Genomic DNA, 18,679 nt, shown 5'->3' with positions numbered 1-18,679 from the left:
ACTTGTTAAGAACACACACATCTTTATACTTAAATTTTATTGTCTTATTGCCCTTTGAACCATGTCTAAGTTAATATTCCTGTCATAAAATTTAAATCAGTTGGCAAACACAGAGTTCATGTTACCATACTGAATTACATAATGTACAGGCTACTCATTAACACACCTCATAAATATGTTGTTGTTTTTTATTTTACTTAATCTAACCTTGTCTGAAATAAAAAGTTTATAATTTTTACATTTTAGTTTCTTTTATAATAATAAGTACAAAATACATATGAAAATCAAAAAGTGAAATACTTACCTGGGTTTTCTTTTCTTTTCATTTTCTGTTAACTGTTGATGACACTTAAACCTACTTTTATATACTAATGGTACTACTTCATCAAATAATTTTGATTCAACTAAACAATGCACCAAAGAACATAGATGAATAACACAGAAAAATCAGATAATTTCACATAACTACCATTATTTTTCTAGCTTTCTAACTATGAGACAAAAACTGTTACAAATTTAATCAAGCTAGTTCTTATCTTTCCCACGAGAAGAAAGCTTCTAATAACTAAGAAACTGACAATTCTCTGATAAGAAAAACAACATAATACATCATTTGATAGAAGAAAACCTTGGATTTCTATTTTTTATACATGATACAGTATTAAGGGTAAGATAGAACTATTAACAAATCCTAAAAGAGAGAATGTGACAGGTGGGTGTGGTAAGAGGGGTTTGATTTTCTATTTGATGGCTCATTAACCAAACAAGATTAAATGCTATCAAAAGTATGGTTTGTCTAAGCAATGATGATTTTACAATGAGTAAAATAATGTGTGATTTTATTTCAGCAAAGCCTCATTCAGCTTTCTATTGAATCTACCAAGGGGAGTAAAATAGAAAAGGAAGGATGCTTAGAGAAACTTTGTCACATTTCTCAGACTAGGGGAAAGTTCTGGACAGACAAATGCAAGCATATCATTTATGTTAATTCTTAATTTTACCTAATCTAACTTTAGCTAACCTAAAAAGTTCATAATTTTACAGTAAAGTTTGTTTTATATTAGTAAAGAAAGAATACACACAAAAACAAGAACTAAAGTATTTAACCATAATTTTTCATACTACTGTTACTACTGCATTTAATAAGATTTTATTTGTTCACATTATGCACCAAATAATAAAGAATAATAACATACAAAAAAGTAGATAATGTCTTATAACTGTAACAGTTTTTTTCACTTTATAATTGTGCAACAAGAGACATTAAAAATTCACCTTAAATCATATGTAAGTTTCCCATAGTAATGAAGTTTAAATTGGAAACAAAATAAACAATGTAATATAATAAGTCATTTAACAGATTATAACCTTGGCCTTCTGTTGGTTATAAATAATATAGTTTTAAATACCAGAGAGAATTACTGGCAATTTCTGAAAGAGAGAATGTGACAGGTGGATGTGACAAATTAGGCCTGATTATTTCTATCTTATGGCTTTGTAACCAATTAAGAATGAAGGCTATAAAATTTATGTTTTGCCTAAGAGGTTATAACATTATAATTAGTAATTCACATTAAAATTCATACTTTTTGGAGAGGTCATAAATAAATTAGAAAAGAAGCAATACCTAGAGAGTAAATATCATAATAATATTCACAACCAGGAACCAAAGTAGATCCAGGGAGCCACTGGAAGGAGTGGTGATGACAGAGATTGGAGTAGATATTAACTTGTCAACTCTCTTAACCATGGAGGGAAAAAACTCTTCACATGATTGGAAAATGAATCTGTTGGAGGTGCAGAGAGATCTGTATGCACTCCCACTGTAGCTATGGAAAGGAGTACAGCAGCATATGTCTGAGGCAGAGTGGGGGACAATAACCTCCGAGACTCAGGGTTGGGAGATATTATTCACAGTCTTTATGCATAGCACCTCTTTCTCCTCCACCCACTTACAGCAAGATCAAAAGTAGGAAGGGTGTTGACTACTGCAGTTAACACAGTGTGGTTCCAGTTTGCACTCGTAAGTATTGTGGTCTTTGCTATCACAACAAGCACATATTAAAGAACCACTACATGATGTCTTCAAGTAACTGAACTGCTGACACTGGAAACATCTCAGATGGTTGGGAATATATGGCCATACCTTACAGTTTAAGTATCCTGCCTTGATAGTGGCAGGTGGATGTGGAGATGTAAGTGTCAAAATCAGTACATTTGTAGGTAGCATCTTTCCATCCTTTCAAATGGAAGAAACCAGCGAGGATCTCTGACTTGGGAATCTTCTTTAAATCCCTCTCAACTATAACTCCTCTGGAAGAATTCAAATTTGCATGGGAAGTAACCTCGATGGGTAAATGGGTATATACCCCACGGCCTCCAACTTTAAGAGGAGTTTGGTGTAAGTCCCTCTAATCCCTTTTGAATGAAAAAGGGAGACATCTGCCCTAGGAATTTCTCAGATATTGAATGGAAAATGAGAAATCTATAATATAGAAATTGACTGTGGTGGTAATTGTTGAACATAGTCATCCATTTGTAGCCATTTACTAATTACAATTTTTTTCTCAGTTTTATTTATTTTTGTTCATTGATAGAGCTATCCATGATAAATAATTGCAATGCCAGGATTTTGTGAGCATTATACCCTAACACCAACATCAGACACCATATACAGAACACCTCTTGAGAATGTCCAACACCAGTACTAGTACCTTAACAAAAGCATCAGACACAATGTCCACAGCACCTATTAAGAATCCCCAACACTGGTACTTGTTTGACCCTAGCCCAACAGGACCAACCAACTGAGCTGAAAAGGGCCACTCCCAAGGCCACCTGTTGACAAGAATTGAAGGTCAAAGTGGTATGTTGGGGTTGGACCCTTCAATCACTAGGATCCTATCTCCCCTTCAGGGGTTGCCACACATGACAAACACATTGGTGGATGTTTAGATCCTAGAGGGGTAAACTGAAAGTACATATCATTCAATGATAGGTTCAATTAAGCCAGCTGTACCTGGATATAAAGGCCAATAGAATGAATTGCAGACTATCTGTTAAGAAAGATGCTATACCACTGAGGAAAGAAGCCAACAAAGGTGGCATGCTTTAGTAAGGAGTTAAGATTTGTATAACACTGAAGTAAAAGTGCTCCTGTACATTTGACATCTAACTGCTTGATTTACGAAATGAAAGTAAGCTTACAGTCAAAGATAGATTCAAAGAACTTTGCTTCAGGGACCACAGGAAAAACAACATTCTTGAAATGGAGTTTGGGATTGTGGCATAAACCTCCTTGGTGACAAAAGAGAAAATGATAAAACTACTTGTTATTGTGGGCAGGTTGAAGCTCTCACTCAGTAAACCTCATGTACAATGGCCATTTGTAAGTGTATGAGGCAGTTGTTGAGTAAAAGCATTGATTTTCAATATGGAAACGTTTTACACAAAAGACAACCCTGAGGAATTCCAAGTTCCTGTATAAAAGAATAAGAGAGGGTGGAATCCATACATACTTAGAATCACCTGTCATGTAAAAATTTAGAAATGAAAATGGGCAAGAGGTCCCATAACCCAGATGAATAGAGTTCCTGCCAAATGTATGCCTCCAAGTAGTGTCATAAGCCTTCTTAAGATAAAAGAAGACAGAAACAAGATGTTCTCTCCTGAGGAAGACTTCTTCCCTGATCTAGGTCGCAAGTTGAATCGGCTGGTCCATGGTGGAGCACTGTTGATAGAACTCATACTGGGTGGGTGAGAGGAGGTTATTTCATTCAAAAAACTAAACAAAATGAGCATTAACCATCCTCTCTAATACCTGACAAAGACAGATAGTAAAAGCAATTGGTCAATAAATAAAAGGAATCTTGGGATCCTTCCAAGGCATGGAAAATGGAAGGATAACAGCCTTAAACCAAACATCAGAAAAATTGTTCTCTTGTCAAATCTGGTTAAAAATAACCAGAAAGGCAAGAGAGATAGGAGAAAGATGGTACAACATCTTATAGCGAATATCACTGGATCCAATTGATGTACTGCCCAACCAATGAAGAATGAGCTTAAGTTCCACCAGTGTAAAGGGGCAATTATAATCATAAAGACAATCAGCCTGAAAGGAATAAGGAGACTACTCTGGCTGAGACTTGATAGTCAAGAAGGCAGGACAAAAAATAAAAATCCTAGAAAGATAAAGCACTCACTGAGAGTACTAATGACATGCTGTATGTCAGCAACTTCCTGACCATCAGAGAGCAAAACAAAAAGGAAATGAGAAGTATATCTAACATTGACCATCTCAATTTTGTAAGATATGATTTTTGGACCTGGTGATAGATGACATGCTGGTTGTGAACTTAATCCAAGATCACTTTTGGCTTGTCATCAGACCTGCTGAGCATAGACACAAGTTTCATGGAAATCAACGTGATTGGAAAGCATACTTGACTGGCCAACACTTGCAACAAAGTGGGATCCTATGAGAAAGACATTATGAAATCTAGAAAGGTTGGTTGGTTTGGTGTTTTACAGCACAAAGCAGTTAGATTACCTGCACTAAACATCTGATAAAATGTTAAAATTAAAGCAAATATAGTAATATTCATAAAAGGAAATTAAGGTAAAACACAATGAAGTTAAAAAAAAACATAAATAGCATTAAAATCAATGTTTACATCTAGTCTACAGTTGTAAGAAAAAAACTACAGTAATACAAGTTGTAAAGGACTTTCTATAGCATAACTGTAATTATCATAACTAGCCAGGAAGATTAACAGGTAAGTTCAAAAACCACCTTCAGTCACCTGAAGTTGATCTTTCCAGTCCTAGTGCCAAGTTAGTTGACGTTACGGCCATTTTCAAAAAGTAAAGTAATAAATGTTTTAAAAGACTTGTAGCAAAATTTTAATAATAACTCACCAGGATGATTAACGGGTAGTTCAAACAGCAGCATTAGTCACCTGACATTGGCCTTTCCAGTCATAGTTTCGAGTTATTTGATGTTATGGCCATTTTCTAATTTCAAATTGAACTAGCTGGACTGTGATTCTTAAAAGGGAATCACATTAAAAAATGTCTAATTTATAAATTAAAAATTTAAATGGCATTAAAATGATAAATAACCTTCAAAAAACTAAAAACATTTCCAAGATTGACAATGTCATCGTCACCAATAACACTGTCTAACATTATGGATAAACCTTGGGACAGAACATGTTTAAAATGGTGTCATTGTTGAGAGTCATAATGATGGCAAGAAAGTAAAATGTGGCTTATTGTGCCCTAAGTGTTACATAGACTACAGATCGGTGCATCACTTCCAGATAAAAGAAAATGATCAGTTAAAAAACTGTGATTAATGCATAGTCTAGTTAGAACAACTTCCTCTTTCTAAACCTTACAGAAGCAACACGGCCAAAGTCCAAAATGGGGTTTTATTTGGAAAAGCTTGCTTTCACGTTGCTCATTCCAAGTCAACTGCCAATTGGCACGGAGCAGAGCCTTGAATACAGGACCATAGTCCATGTATGGAACAGACACAGCATTGATAGTGCCAAAGCAGATAGATTTAGCTACAGTGTCGGCAAGCTCATTCCCTCAAATACCAACATGGCCCAGTATCCAGAAAAACTGAATAGAAGTAAAAGTCAAAGAGTAATCAGCCAGTTGGTTTTCAATATCGGCAAGAAAAAGATGTGAACTAACGTGAAGCGATTCAGGCAGAGTAGAGAACTAAGCGAATCAGTATAAATCGTGAATTTTGAATACTGCTTAGCTTCTATGTGATCCAGGGCAAGAGAAATGGCATACAATTCAGCAGTGAATGCAAAAGCTGTAGTGGGGATTCTGCACACAACCACTGAACCACAACAAACCATGGCAGAGCCCACAAAGTCACCTGATTTCAAACCATCTGACTAAGTAGGAATGGAAGGATGATTCGATAGATGTTCAGCAAATAACAGACAATATTTATAATTAAAGTGTCTGCTTTCCACAGATGACTTAAAGATAGGTCACATTTGGGGGCTGTAAAAAGCCATGGTGAATGGGTTGACCAGTGGATAAAGCAATGTTATTTAAGAACAGACCCAATTCATCTAACTGCACCTGGATAAGAAGGCCAAAAGGAGCAATGGAAGATTGTCTGTTCAGAAAAAATATGGCCCACTAAGGAAGGAAAACACAACCTCAAGTGGGATGCTTTGGTAAGGAATGAAGTTTCAAAGCATACAGTAAAGATAGTTGCAAACAGCAAAGGTGCAAAGAATGTTCATGAAACTATGTATAAGCTCTGAGCTGGTGAAGTGTGAAAAGCCCCAGTGCAGAGCCAAAGTCCTTGATGATGAATGGGGTCCAGCATCTTTACGGCTGAGGTCCTGGCAGAGCCATAGACAAGTGATCCATAGTTGAGTTTTGATCGAATAAGAGCATGATATATCTTTAGCATAGAACATCGATCTGCTCCCCAAGTGGTGGAAGAGAGAATACAGAGTATGTTCAGTGCTCTTGTACATTTGACCCATAGCTGCTTGATGTGTGGTACAAAGGTCAGCTTACGGTCAAAGATAAGCCCCAAAAACTTTGTCTCAGGGACCAGAAGAAGCACAACTTCACTGATACGGAGTTCAGGATCAAGGTTGGAGGCAAAAGTACATGCAAACGATTTTAGAGAGAGAGAAGTTAAAGCCATTTGCTGTGGTCCACTTCAGTACACAATTGAGGGCAGTCTGTAGCTGCTACTCAGTATAACCCATGTTTAACACGAACTTGGAATCACCTGTCGATTAAAAAATCTTTTATAAAAATGGGCAAATGGCCACATAATCCATATATATGGAGGTCTCGCAAAATGCCATACCCCCATGTTGTATCATAAACCTTCTCAATGTCAAAGAATATTGACACAAGATGTTGTCATTTGAAAAAAGCAGTAGAATGGGTGAGAGCCATTGAAATTGATGCAACGAGAGTCCTTTTCACACTCATAGGCATCGTGGTCCTTACCCCTGTAATAAGTGCATGTCAAGAAACCACAACATGACCTCTTTGAGTGACCTAACTGCTGACACTGGAAACATCTGAGAGGGTTTGGAATGTATGGCCGTACCTTGCAATTAAGATAACCTGCCTTGATAGTGGCAGGTGGATGTGGTGATGTAAATGTCAGAATGAGGACATTGGCTGACATCATAATTCCATCTTTGTGAGTGGAGATATGTCTCACTGCAGAAACTCCTTGGGTGGAGAAACCAACAAAAATCTCCGACTTGGTGAAGTTCTTCAAATCCCTCTCAACGATATCTCTTTGTGATGAATTAAAAATAGCATGAGGTGTAACCTCAACTGGTATATCCCCAATCACCTTTAAATGCAAGAGGAGTTCACTGTGTTGAGATGTGGATGTTTCCACCAATACGTCACTAGATAAAAGCTTCTTTACTGACTTTGGAAAGCCAGCAACTCCCTCTAGTCCCTTCTTAATGAAAAAGGGAGACATTTGCCCTAAAGGTTTGTCTGAAAAAGAATGTAGCATACAAAAATGAGGTACAACAGGTGTTGCGATGTTGAAGATTGCTGCTTAGAATCTTCAAGACATGGTCGTTTACGTATGGATTGTTTTTTCTCTATTTTATTTAAGTTTTTATTTGGAGGATCCACTATAAAAAAAGAAAGATTTCACTACCCACTGACCCCACCCACAATAGAGCCCTATGATGGGATGCACTACATGCCAAACAAGGACACTACAGCAATGGGTTTCGTGTGCACTGTACCCAAACACCAGCATCAGATACAATGTCCACAACACCTGGTGAGAATATCCATCACTGGTACTTGGTTGACCCTAGCCCAAGTGGACCAGTCAAATGACCCTAGGGGACCACACCAAGGCTGCCTGTCTGGAGAAATTCAAGACCAGAGTGGTGTGTTAGGGTTGGACCCCTCCAGCACAAAGATCCTCTCCTCCCCTTCATGGGTCACCATGCACAGCAAACACATGGGTGGATGTTTAGATCCCAGAGGAGGTAAGCTGAAAGAACAGAACCTTCCCTGGGAAGTCCCTTCACCACATACAGGAATGCACACTGAGGGGATCTAGAAAGGAAGGAATAATCTCCCCTCTTTCTAATCTAGTGAATGTGGTTAATACAGCTACAGGAAATAGTTGAAATACCCTCAGAAAAAGATACTGTCAGGTCATGCAAATAATGTGGGGGTATTGAGAAAGTATTGGGGGAGGTCTACATACTAAAGACATAAATCTGATAAGACATAACTCACAGAACTCTTTTCGTCTCCCAAGAGAGCCAAAAATAACCAACATGGATCAATTTTCATATCCACCCCATCAAAGTAATCAGGGGTAAATCCAGGAAAGTGAAGAGACACAATGAATAGAAAGTCATTATTTAGCACTCATAAAAGCTTTAGTGTGGGCAACATAACATGTTACAGCCCTCAATGAATGTAACAGATGATTGGAATCTGACCAATTATAGATGTGAGAAATAATGGTCAGGTGGCTTAGTGGAAAGAATATATCCCTCTTTTCTGGCTGCCAGTGTCTTAAGTAAGAAGGACCCGTCTTGGATTGAAGAACATAGGTGAAATGATAAAGCATCCTGTGCATATGAAACTAAAAAACTCCAATCTGCAATGTTTGAAGGCTAGAAGCAACAAAAAATAAATCTTAAAGAAAAGGTAATACATGAGGCTAAGGGTTCAAATGGATGTTGAAAAAGAGCATGTAATACCACTTTCATATGACAATTAGATAACTGAAATAGTAATTTGGGAAGAAGAGCTTGAAGAGGATAGAGGGCACTGGGACCTGAAGGAATTTCTGTCTTTTCAGGTGTCTAGAAGTGGCTGACAAAGTTGCCTTACATATGGCAGTTGTGGAAAATGCAAAATGCTGGCTAAAGAGCCAGGTCAAAAACTGAGCTATGGTTGGCATGTCTGGATGAAATGGATTCAACCTCTTTGCAATATACAAATTTCAATGTATGTACCATTTGCATTGATAAAAGTTCATTGTGGGATGTATGCAAAGACTGAAATAGGTATGTAGTAACCTTAAAAGTAGGACTCCAATGTCATGCAAAAGACCATATAATCTCTATGCATGAAGCTTGAGCTTCAGGATAGATGGGCATAAGATGTCAGATTATGCCTGTCTCAACAGAGTCAGCTAAAGAGGAAGTGGAAGAGATGGGCACTCTTTAAGGTAGTGCAAAAGTGGAAAACAGCGTTACCAACAGAATGTGAAAAGGGGTTAAACGAATCTTTGCTAGGATTCTGGATAACAGACGAATTAGTGGGTAGGCACAGAGGTGCAATCTACTGTCAATGCCCAAGAGTGAGGTACCAGAGATTGAAATGTCAGTAGGTGAATGTTACAATGAGCAATAAATGCATCAGCCATATATGTCCCATAATGAAAGCAAAAACAACAAAAAACACTCAATGAAGCATCCAGTCTGTTAGAAGAATTAAGTCAATTCAAGACAATTGATCTGCAACTAAATTCACCTCCCTCACAATACAGTACAATAGTGAGATGATGTGATGGGAGTGGATCCAACATAGAGAATACAAGGGTTGTAAACAGAGAGACTGGGACTGAATGTCCTCTTGACAGGAAATGTAAGAGACCACTGTGGAAATGATGGTGTGGAGCATGATAACTTTGCTCACCAATAATTCCAGCGTCATTGTGTGTCCATAAGCCCTAAAAATTTCTAACCGTTAAGATATGCACCCCATCCCTGAAACAAGGTATCTGTGAAAAAGTGAATCTCTGGCTAAAGTTGTAGCAGACAATCACCCTTTTCAGTATTTTTCCAAATAACCACCACTTAAGATAAAAGATGTTAATCCTGAATAAGGAAACTGAGGAATTCAGTGGAATTGCTGTTCATAATTCATAAGTCACATAGAGACAACTAGAAGGATCTCATGTGTGCTCATCCCAAAGGAATGAGGGATTTGAGTGATGCCTATATTCCCAAAACAAAGAAAAATAATTTGTGTAGTAGGAGACAAGAGTAAGAGTCAGACTGCCTGTTACACATATGGGTGAGCCTAACTGAGATACATGTTGAAAAACAACATCTAGATGGATGATACATTGTTTTGGAGTTAGAATGGAGTTCTTGGCTCTTATAAGAAATCCTTCTTTGATTGCTTCAGAAAACAGTATTTGTGTGTGATGTACTGTTGAGTGACAAGATACTGCCAGTAGTAGCCAGTTGTCCATGTAATGATGTGTGCCCATGTCCTTGGAAAGGATGTGATGAGAAAATGTTTGTACAATTCAGCAGAACATATGGTGTCAATGCTAGTTTCAAGAGCAAAGCCCTAAACTGTAACACCTGAACCTTGTGCACAAAATGCATATAGTGGAAGGAGACATGCATATAGGCACTAATGAAATTGAACCTGGTTATCCACAGTCCTAGCATAAATGATAACACAGAATGAACAATGACTCCAATGTGAGCTTTGGAAGATTTAGGAATTGTTTAGACAAAAATTAATCATTGGATGCCAATCTTCCACCTTGGGCACAAGCAGACAGTGTAGTACTCTGTGCCCAGTGCAAATTTATAACAAAAAATGTAGTAACCAGACCATTATAACTTTAAACTTAAACTTCTAGCTGAACCTCTACACAGTCAGAATTTAGTTGACCTTCATTTCAATTGTGACTTTTTCCATTTAAGACAGTCCTTAACCCTTCTAATTATCTTGATGTCACTAGACAGTTGTATCACGCTTTTAATTATTTATTATTAAAATTTTTTTGTTTGTTTAAAATAATTAATTTATACTTTGCACCATGGAAAAAGAGAATTCAACAAAATCTTTCTGTTTGGTAACCTTGGGGGCATTCTGCTATACTTAAGATACCAAGTACCATGTGTGTGTGTATTTTCTTACAGCAAAGCCACATTGGGCTATCTGCTGAGTCCACCGATGGAAATCGAACCAATGATTTTAGCATTGTAAATCGGTAGACTTACTGCTGTACTAGTGGGGAACACCAAGTACCAACCACACCTTTACAGTTATTTGGTTATGACAGAATATTTTATAAGTGCACACTTATTTCCAAATTCCAGCCACAGCAAGCACCTCAACCAACCATAAAAGCTAGCATTTTTCTCTTCTCCAGGTACCTCCAACCTGAGTCATTCTTGCATAACTAGAAAACTACTTTCAGCATCTTCCTCCTCATCAATGGTCTTGAGACCATATGAAACAATATACTCATCATCTTCTTTCTTATCAGTCTCAAACTCTGATTCCTGATCTAATAAATGCAAGAGAGGCACACCTGTAAGAAATAGCATTAGCTGATCAACATGTTCCACATGACTGTAACTCGTATGTCAAAGCACCAATTTGTTGGAGAATACAAAGTAAAGACCTGTCAAGCCAGAACTGAGCTGCTTACAACCTATATCTAGTCTGTACACTAAAAAATTTGTTCCTTAACTGTTTTATTATGATATCTATTCCACATACAGCAATCTTTCCTAGCTGTTATTGTGCCAACTTGTGTACATAAACCAACAATGACCTTAGAGACACTGTGGCACACTAGCTCTAGCTGGTGGACCATGCATCATACTTACAGGGAGCAGTATTTCTTGACTAAGCACAAGCATGTTTCATAAATAACCAATCAAACCATTTTGTTGTTCAATATACCATCATGACATACAGAAAGTGTTCATCTCAATCAGTTTTGCTAAGATTAACAAACCTTGCAAACATCCACTTGCAAGTTTATATAACCCATTCTGATAAACCATGATTGGAGGTGATAAGCTAAAACATGCACCTCCACCACACTCAACACTTTACACAACTTAGAAAATAACTTGCTATTGAACTTAGTTCCCTTACCCTATGAGTATCTCAAGATAAGCCAAACTGGACCATCCATTGTTACATTAACACAACAATAAAAGTTTTTGCTGAAGTGTAATTTAATGCATAAATCTAAAGCCCACATAATGACCATACCATTTAACTAATTAAATGTCTGGAAAACTATCAATAAAGAAGTTCTAAAAATTTTCTGCTGGATTACACCACTGTAAATTTACACTACTTGGTAACTTCTAGCCTTTGTATAATGCAAAGATTAAACATTTTCCTTCTTAAGATCACTGGGACCACCAGCTGCAGCACACCTAAACTATTTATAAGAAAAATACAGTACACTTTCCTGTACTCATAACTGTTCACAAGTGCCACAAACCACAATTATGTGAATCTGCACTTTGCCTCACAATCACTGTTAACTGTACTTCACCTTTAATAAATTATAGTAAGGAGTGCTCATGTTAGATTCAGGTCATTCGGTTGCTCTCTCCAGAGCTCCAAAATTGTTAATAGTGATATCCTTCCGCTAATGGATTTTCCTGCTATATGCCTTAATGTTGCTATGGCAGGAATAGCTTTAACTGCTACAAGGCATCCAAGATCATGGTATTCAATGAAAGGATAGGGTTTCATTGTGCATCAAAGTAATCAAACTGCATTTCTATGTTCTGGGTCCAGATGATGATGTATAACACAGCCACTTCAATAATACATTTTCCAATCGAGCTTTCTACCATATAAGAAGTATTGGAAGTGTTTGACAAAGATCATAACTGTAAAAATTATCTGTATTCAGAAGCTATAAGCATACAATATTACTCTCCATCCAGCAACTAGATTACTACCACCTCAGTCACACTATCACTAGTATCAGTATCCAATAAGAGCTCACAATCCTGTCATGGATTCACCAACAATAGAAATTTAAAGCATGTTTTAGTGACAGGTATGCTTTTTCACATTCTTTGGCCCATTCAAAATGTGCACAAGCTTTAATAAAACCAAATGATGGTCTCAAAGAATGTCAATAATATGACACAACATCAAGGAAACTATAGGTTTTGTTTGGTCACAAGTAGATGCCATTCTTATATCACTGTATTATTTGTGGGATCATCAGAGGTTCTATAACTACCTATATTATGACCCAAAATTTCCACCTGAAGCATGCACATGAACTCACATTTTCCTGGTCTCAACTTCAAGCAGCTTTTTTTTATCTGCCAAAGTACAGTGTTCTGATTTTCAAGAGCAGACTTGAATTTGTGATCAAACATCAAGACACCATTTGCACAGAGCTGGTATATTTTATACTACAGCTCCTTTAAGGTAAGTGCCATTTGATTCTTGAACAGTGGTGGAAACATTACACAGATCAAACAGCATGATGTAAAAACTCTGAAAAATATATTTCAAGTGCTAAAAGCAGTGGTCTGCTCTTACTAGTATACAGATGCCAATTCAAGTCTTGAATCATCAGGCACCTTTTAATGACTTCAGACATTTGTTTGGTCATGGGAGTGGAAAGGCATCATTACAAGTCACCATCTGAAAACATCATCACAAGACTCTGTCATACCTTCTTACTTCCAAACAACCACTAATGTAGTTGAACACATGCACACATTTCATGATCCTTTTCTGTTTAACACAACTGGCCAACTCATCAAATACATTAGCATATTCAACTGAAAAGCCACCAAGTTTTTACCATCATATTGAATCAAAGTTGCATCCTTAAACAATTCAGCAACTGTAAACTAGCTTTCAGATGTGGCATAATAGAAGCAGCTCTAGCATAACTATTATTCTTTGTTACCTCTACTTTACTTGCAACATTACCAACCTTTTAAAAGAAAAAGCTGGACAGCTAATTGACCTTAATTGCAGAACAGCATCTAAACTTCATCTCCCCCATGCAGATCATTGCACGGCATCAATGCTACCATATCATGTATGGTGATGGTGCTTTGTAAACTGAAAAAAGTAACAGAACTAACAAAGAGAATGTTCTCCTATGATAAATATTTGTATTTATTTGAAGTATTTTAATTTTTTCAAATATACAAATGTAAAATACATTTCCACCAGATTTTACATCTCATTTCTACACAAACAACGAAGAGATACTGCAACAAGAATTCTAGGAAATGCTTTTTTTTTGCCTTAAAAGAGTGAAAGTCCATTAACAATAATGATGTCTTGCAAAAACTGGAGATGCCCATCCTAACCTCCAGCCAAAATAAAATTTAACAAAGCTTATTTTTATATATAATTTGAAATTTGTTTTTAATAACTTCTTAATTCTAAGCCTTCTACCTGACAAACGTTTGATGCATTTTTTGCACAATCCTCCTACAGGCCTGAGATCCACCTACAAGTGTGGCATCCATACAAATTGGAACTCTGCTTTTGTTCCAAATACAAACCTGTACCAAAGCTTCAGTGGATAATGATACAAAACAATTATTTTATAAACGACAAACCTTAGAATGAAATAATACTTGGTTCATACAGACAACCCTGGCATTTAAAAAGATAATTCTAGATTACTTATGCATCAAATTGCTTGCAGACCAAAATTTTTATTGGTTATAGTGTAATTAATAAAATACAGGTCAAACAAAAATAAAACCACTACAAGATTGCAGTTTATATCAACGAGTACTAATGGGGTTTTCTATGTATTTTCCAGAAAAGCATTAGTAATTTAATCCAACTGTCTCATCAGTTCTTTAAAATGAGTGTTGTGACAGATAACATAAAACTGGTGATAATTTTCTCTGTAACTTTTTCAGTAGTACTTTTAACTGTATTATAAGCCATAAGTCACCTAGTATGGTCACACTAATCATACATATGTAGCTTTGATGTAAGTAGATAAAATGGATGCCATTACTATAAAATCCTACAAAGGGACAACATTTCATAAAAAAAATTCAAAAATATCAGTTCCTCTGACTGATACAACTAACTGAGGACAAATTTATTAATGCAGTATTACCATTAATACTACTAATCAGTAGAAGTATTATTAGTTACTATTATGGCTTACCTAACATCAAAATTAGACCTGAATTAACTGCATCTTCAACAGTGCTAATCTTTAAATATTTTTTCATTATTTCTTACGTCACCGATATACTATAGTTATAAATTATCTGATTCCTCTGCTACAATTATTACAAACTTTGCACTGTATGTTTTAACAAGCTAATAGTACTAGATTAAACATCTGACAGTGTATTTGATCAAATCATGAATGGGTAGCACACATACATTCTACATTCTTTAAGTGGCAGTAAAACTATCAAACAGTTCTTGTTATGTATAAGAACTCTGATAGTGAACTAGGTATATCATAAACTAATTGTTAGTTTAGTACTAGATCTATTAACATTTCAAACTGTTGTACTTGTAATAACATATAGGTCACTACAGCTATTGAGGAAGTGCTCTGTGGTTCATAGTGAAGCTAACAAAGAAGTTTAATATGTATCTATAGACCTGTTTAATATAATTTGAAAGAGGTAATTACCTTTCTGTACAAGTCACTACTAAAATTGCACGTAAGTATATTGGGTTACACTTTGCTCTCTTTATCTAGGAAGGAATACTGACTTATTAGAAAGGAATAAGAAGATGGTTACTGGAATGATTCCATCAATGGAAGGATTACATATCAAAAATAAGTTAACAGATAACAGTAAAAAGTTGGCAAGGTGAGAAAATCAATTTTTAAACAGTTTACAAAAATCATCAAAATATTTTATATGTAATATATTAAAGTGCAGCAGATCAATTTTTAAACAGTTTACAAAAATCATCAAAATATTTTATATGTAATATATTAAAGTGCAGCAGATCAAAGTTAAATAATTATGCTTTGATTCAATTAAACACCTTCCTGTGACATAAAGAACCGTGAGTAAAAAGGTGAAAAGCCCATAGCTCTGACAAGCATCTTGATACTTCTTAGTACTAGTTATTTAAACTGAAGGTAAGATGTAATCTTATTAAAGCTTATAAAATTATCTGGACGACTGAAAAACAAAGATGTTTAATTTATTTGTGCTATGTTCTGAATACAACAGGATGAGAGAATAAAATATTAAGATTTTGATAAGGACAGACTAAACAGGATCTTATGAGTGGTATGAGCACTAGCACCTCACTACAATTTACCTGGGGAATTGATAATTTGCTTAAAAAATAAAGGGTTTGTTTAAATTTTTATTTATTATAACACTTGAAGCACAAACAGTGTCAAGCTGTCCATACGTTACGTAACAGAGGTAGCAGGTACTAACATTACAGTAAAGCACTAACATTACTACTGAGTACTACTAGTAACACTCAGTAAGCAGTAAATTAGTGATGCAGAAGAATGTTTGACAATGAGCACCTTACACTTGCTCTGGAATAAACTCAAAAATGAAATCGCATGCAATTAAAATTTAGAATTATACTGGAAAAATAAATAAAGCTAACCTCAATGCAAAGTTACAAACACGAACGTAAAACACTGATACATTTACATCGCATTCCGAAAACCATCAGACAAAAATATTTTTCGCGGCCCTCTATAAAAGCTATAATTATTCTCTTTAAATATAGTTAACTCATGAAATTTGTAAACTTTTTACTTCTTATCTCAAAGTAACCAAAAGAGCTACTTGCTCTGAATATGCACAGCATGGAATCAAACCCCGCATTCTATCATTGTAAGTCTAGATTCTATAAAACTTCCCACTGGCTCATAGGGTGTCTGCAAAGTTTTAAGAAAGCCAATAGAACCCGCTAAAGTAGTGCTTCTTTAAGTGTGCTTTTTGATAATTTTTTGAGTAATTTGGAATTTCTGTACTCATGATTCTAATTAATTTATAAATCTTTATTATGTTCTTGTTGTTGTTATTAAACACCACGAGTACTGAAACCCGGTTTCTGGTAGTATAAGTCCGCAGGCTTATCTTTCACTGTACCACTGTGGAGGGGGGGGGGAAGCTTAATGTCTTGGCTCTTCCAAAAAGTTATCTTTAGAACATTTTATTTAACAATTTCGAAAAACATGCATGGACCAGCCTTTCAATACGTGTGAAAGGTCGAAGGAAAATCTTAAATTTAATATTTTGTACATTATTCTTCTCCGGTCTCCTGCTTACATGCAGTCGTTGACGGTAATGATTTTTCATTTCTCTCTGTACCTGGATTTATCAAACTAGTTATGTGATGTTATTTCTTGCCATTTTGTGAATTCGTCAAGCATCTTTATTCTTTGTCTTTCTTTTTTCTCTTTCCTTTTGCCTTGCCTGTTGTTATTCGAATTCCCGTTGCACCAAACATGCTCGCCCTTTCAGCCGTGGGGGCATTATAATGTGACGGTCAATCTTACTATTCGTTGGAAGGATAAATAGTAAATGTGTTGAATTTATAATATATAAAAGATTACTCACTTTATTTATAGCTAGAAGTTCTTTTAAGATTATGGTCAACTTTTCTTTTTCAGTTATAATTTATACTCATTTATGAAAGTTTATTTGATGCTTTGTTGAAATGCTGTAATGTACATAAAATTTTGAAAGATACAGAAACAAAATACTAGGGTGGCAAGGATTAAATTTGGGGTTGTGTGTGTTTTCTTATAGCAAACCCAAATAGAATATCTGCTGAATCCACTGAGGGGAATTCAACTCTTGGCTTTAGTATTGTAAGTCCGTAAACTTACCGCTGTACCAGCGAGGGACTTGTGATTGGTGTTTTACGTTTTGTTTCATCACGTTTTATAGCAAGATCTCTACTACATTTAAAAATTCATAATTTTTAATACTAGTGGGTCATATAGTGTTTCTTTGATCGTGCAAATAATCACTTTTTCATAAGATCAATTTAACAGACTTGAATTGCACATAAATTACCTTTAAATACATTATTGTTGAGTTAATTTAAGTGTTATTGTAAGATCTGGTTATAGTTGACTTGGTTTTAGTACGATAGCTCTGAATATTATTGTGTTATGTCTTGAATTTTTAGGGAAAAGAGAAACGGTGGGTGTCTGTGTAATGTAAGTGATTATATACGTGAGTGACTTTTAACTATTGTGAAAAGTAGAGTAGTGCAGTTTTGGTAAGAGTTTTTGATATTCATTGATGAAATCGATGATAGCGTTTCTGTGTCGTTTTCTATACTTGTGTGTAACGTTACGTATGTTGTTGATACATATTAGAGTTGGATAAATGATGGTTGCGTATTATAATGATTAGGTAACACCTAACATGTTTGGATGCTGTTCAGTGGTTATTTTCAGTTGTAGCCGAATACATTTCTTTGAATAAAATATTCATTTACAATGTGTTTTTATACCAAATGCTGCCGCATAACTAAATTAAGTCTATATTATTGGTGTTAACAGAAGTGGTGTCTCTGTAACTGATTTATGTGCGCGGTTTGTTTCTGTGTGTTTTCCATTGTTTTTGAGTATCGATATTATGGTGTATGTTGTAAATGTATTGTTTTAACTCTTTGAATTTTGGACATCCTTTGTAACTTGCAGCGTGTTGTTGCTTACAATTAAAACAAAGAGGTTTTCATGTTCGTTTAGGCAAGCTGCATTGTGATAGGTTCAAACACAGTCCAAAATTGTGGAAGAGATTTACAGATTTCTGGGATGTGAGGTAATGTTGACAATTAAATCACTGCGTCACGCTTACGGAAGATGTTTTTTAGGCTCCTCTGCCCGAGATCTCTTATTTGAGTAGTATACTCTGCAATGTTTTCTTGAATA

The 18,679-nt window shown here is 35.7% G+C and overlaps 1 protein-coding gene across 3 annotated transcripts in view; it reads right to left on the bottom strand.

The window, feature by feature from the left end:
- Positions 1-16,546, bottom strand: part of LOC143249088 (dnaJ homolog subfamily C member 27-like) — a 35,264-nt gene extending 18,718 nt beyond the window's left edge. Inside the window, exon 1 of one of the 3 annotated variants that reach the window (XM_076498330.1) lies at positions 16,390-16,546. The gene's annotated coding sequence lies outside the window, so the exon portion shown is untranslated. Of the gene's footprint in view, positions 1-304; positions 339-16,389 lie in introns of those variants that run through there. The other 2 variants (XM_076498332.1, XM_076498333.1) reach the window with 2 other exon arrangements.
- Between the last annotated feature and the right edge of the window lie 2,133 nt (positions 16,547-18,679).

The sequence above is a fragment of the Tachypleus tridentatus genome, chromosome 4 (assembly GCF_004210375.1).
Source record: "Tachypleus tridentatus isolate NWPU-2018 chromosome 4, ASM421037v1, whole genome shotgun sequence".
Classification (NCBI taxonomy): Eukaryota; Metazoa; Arthropoda; class Merostomata; order Xiphosura; family Limulidae; genus Tachypleus; species Tachypleus tridentatus.
This window is presented reverse-complemented; position numbering and strand designations above follow the sequence as displayed.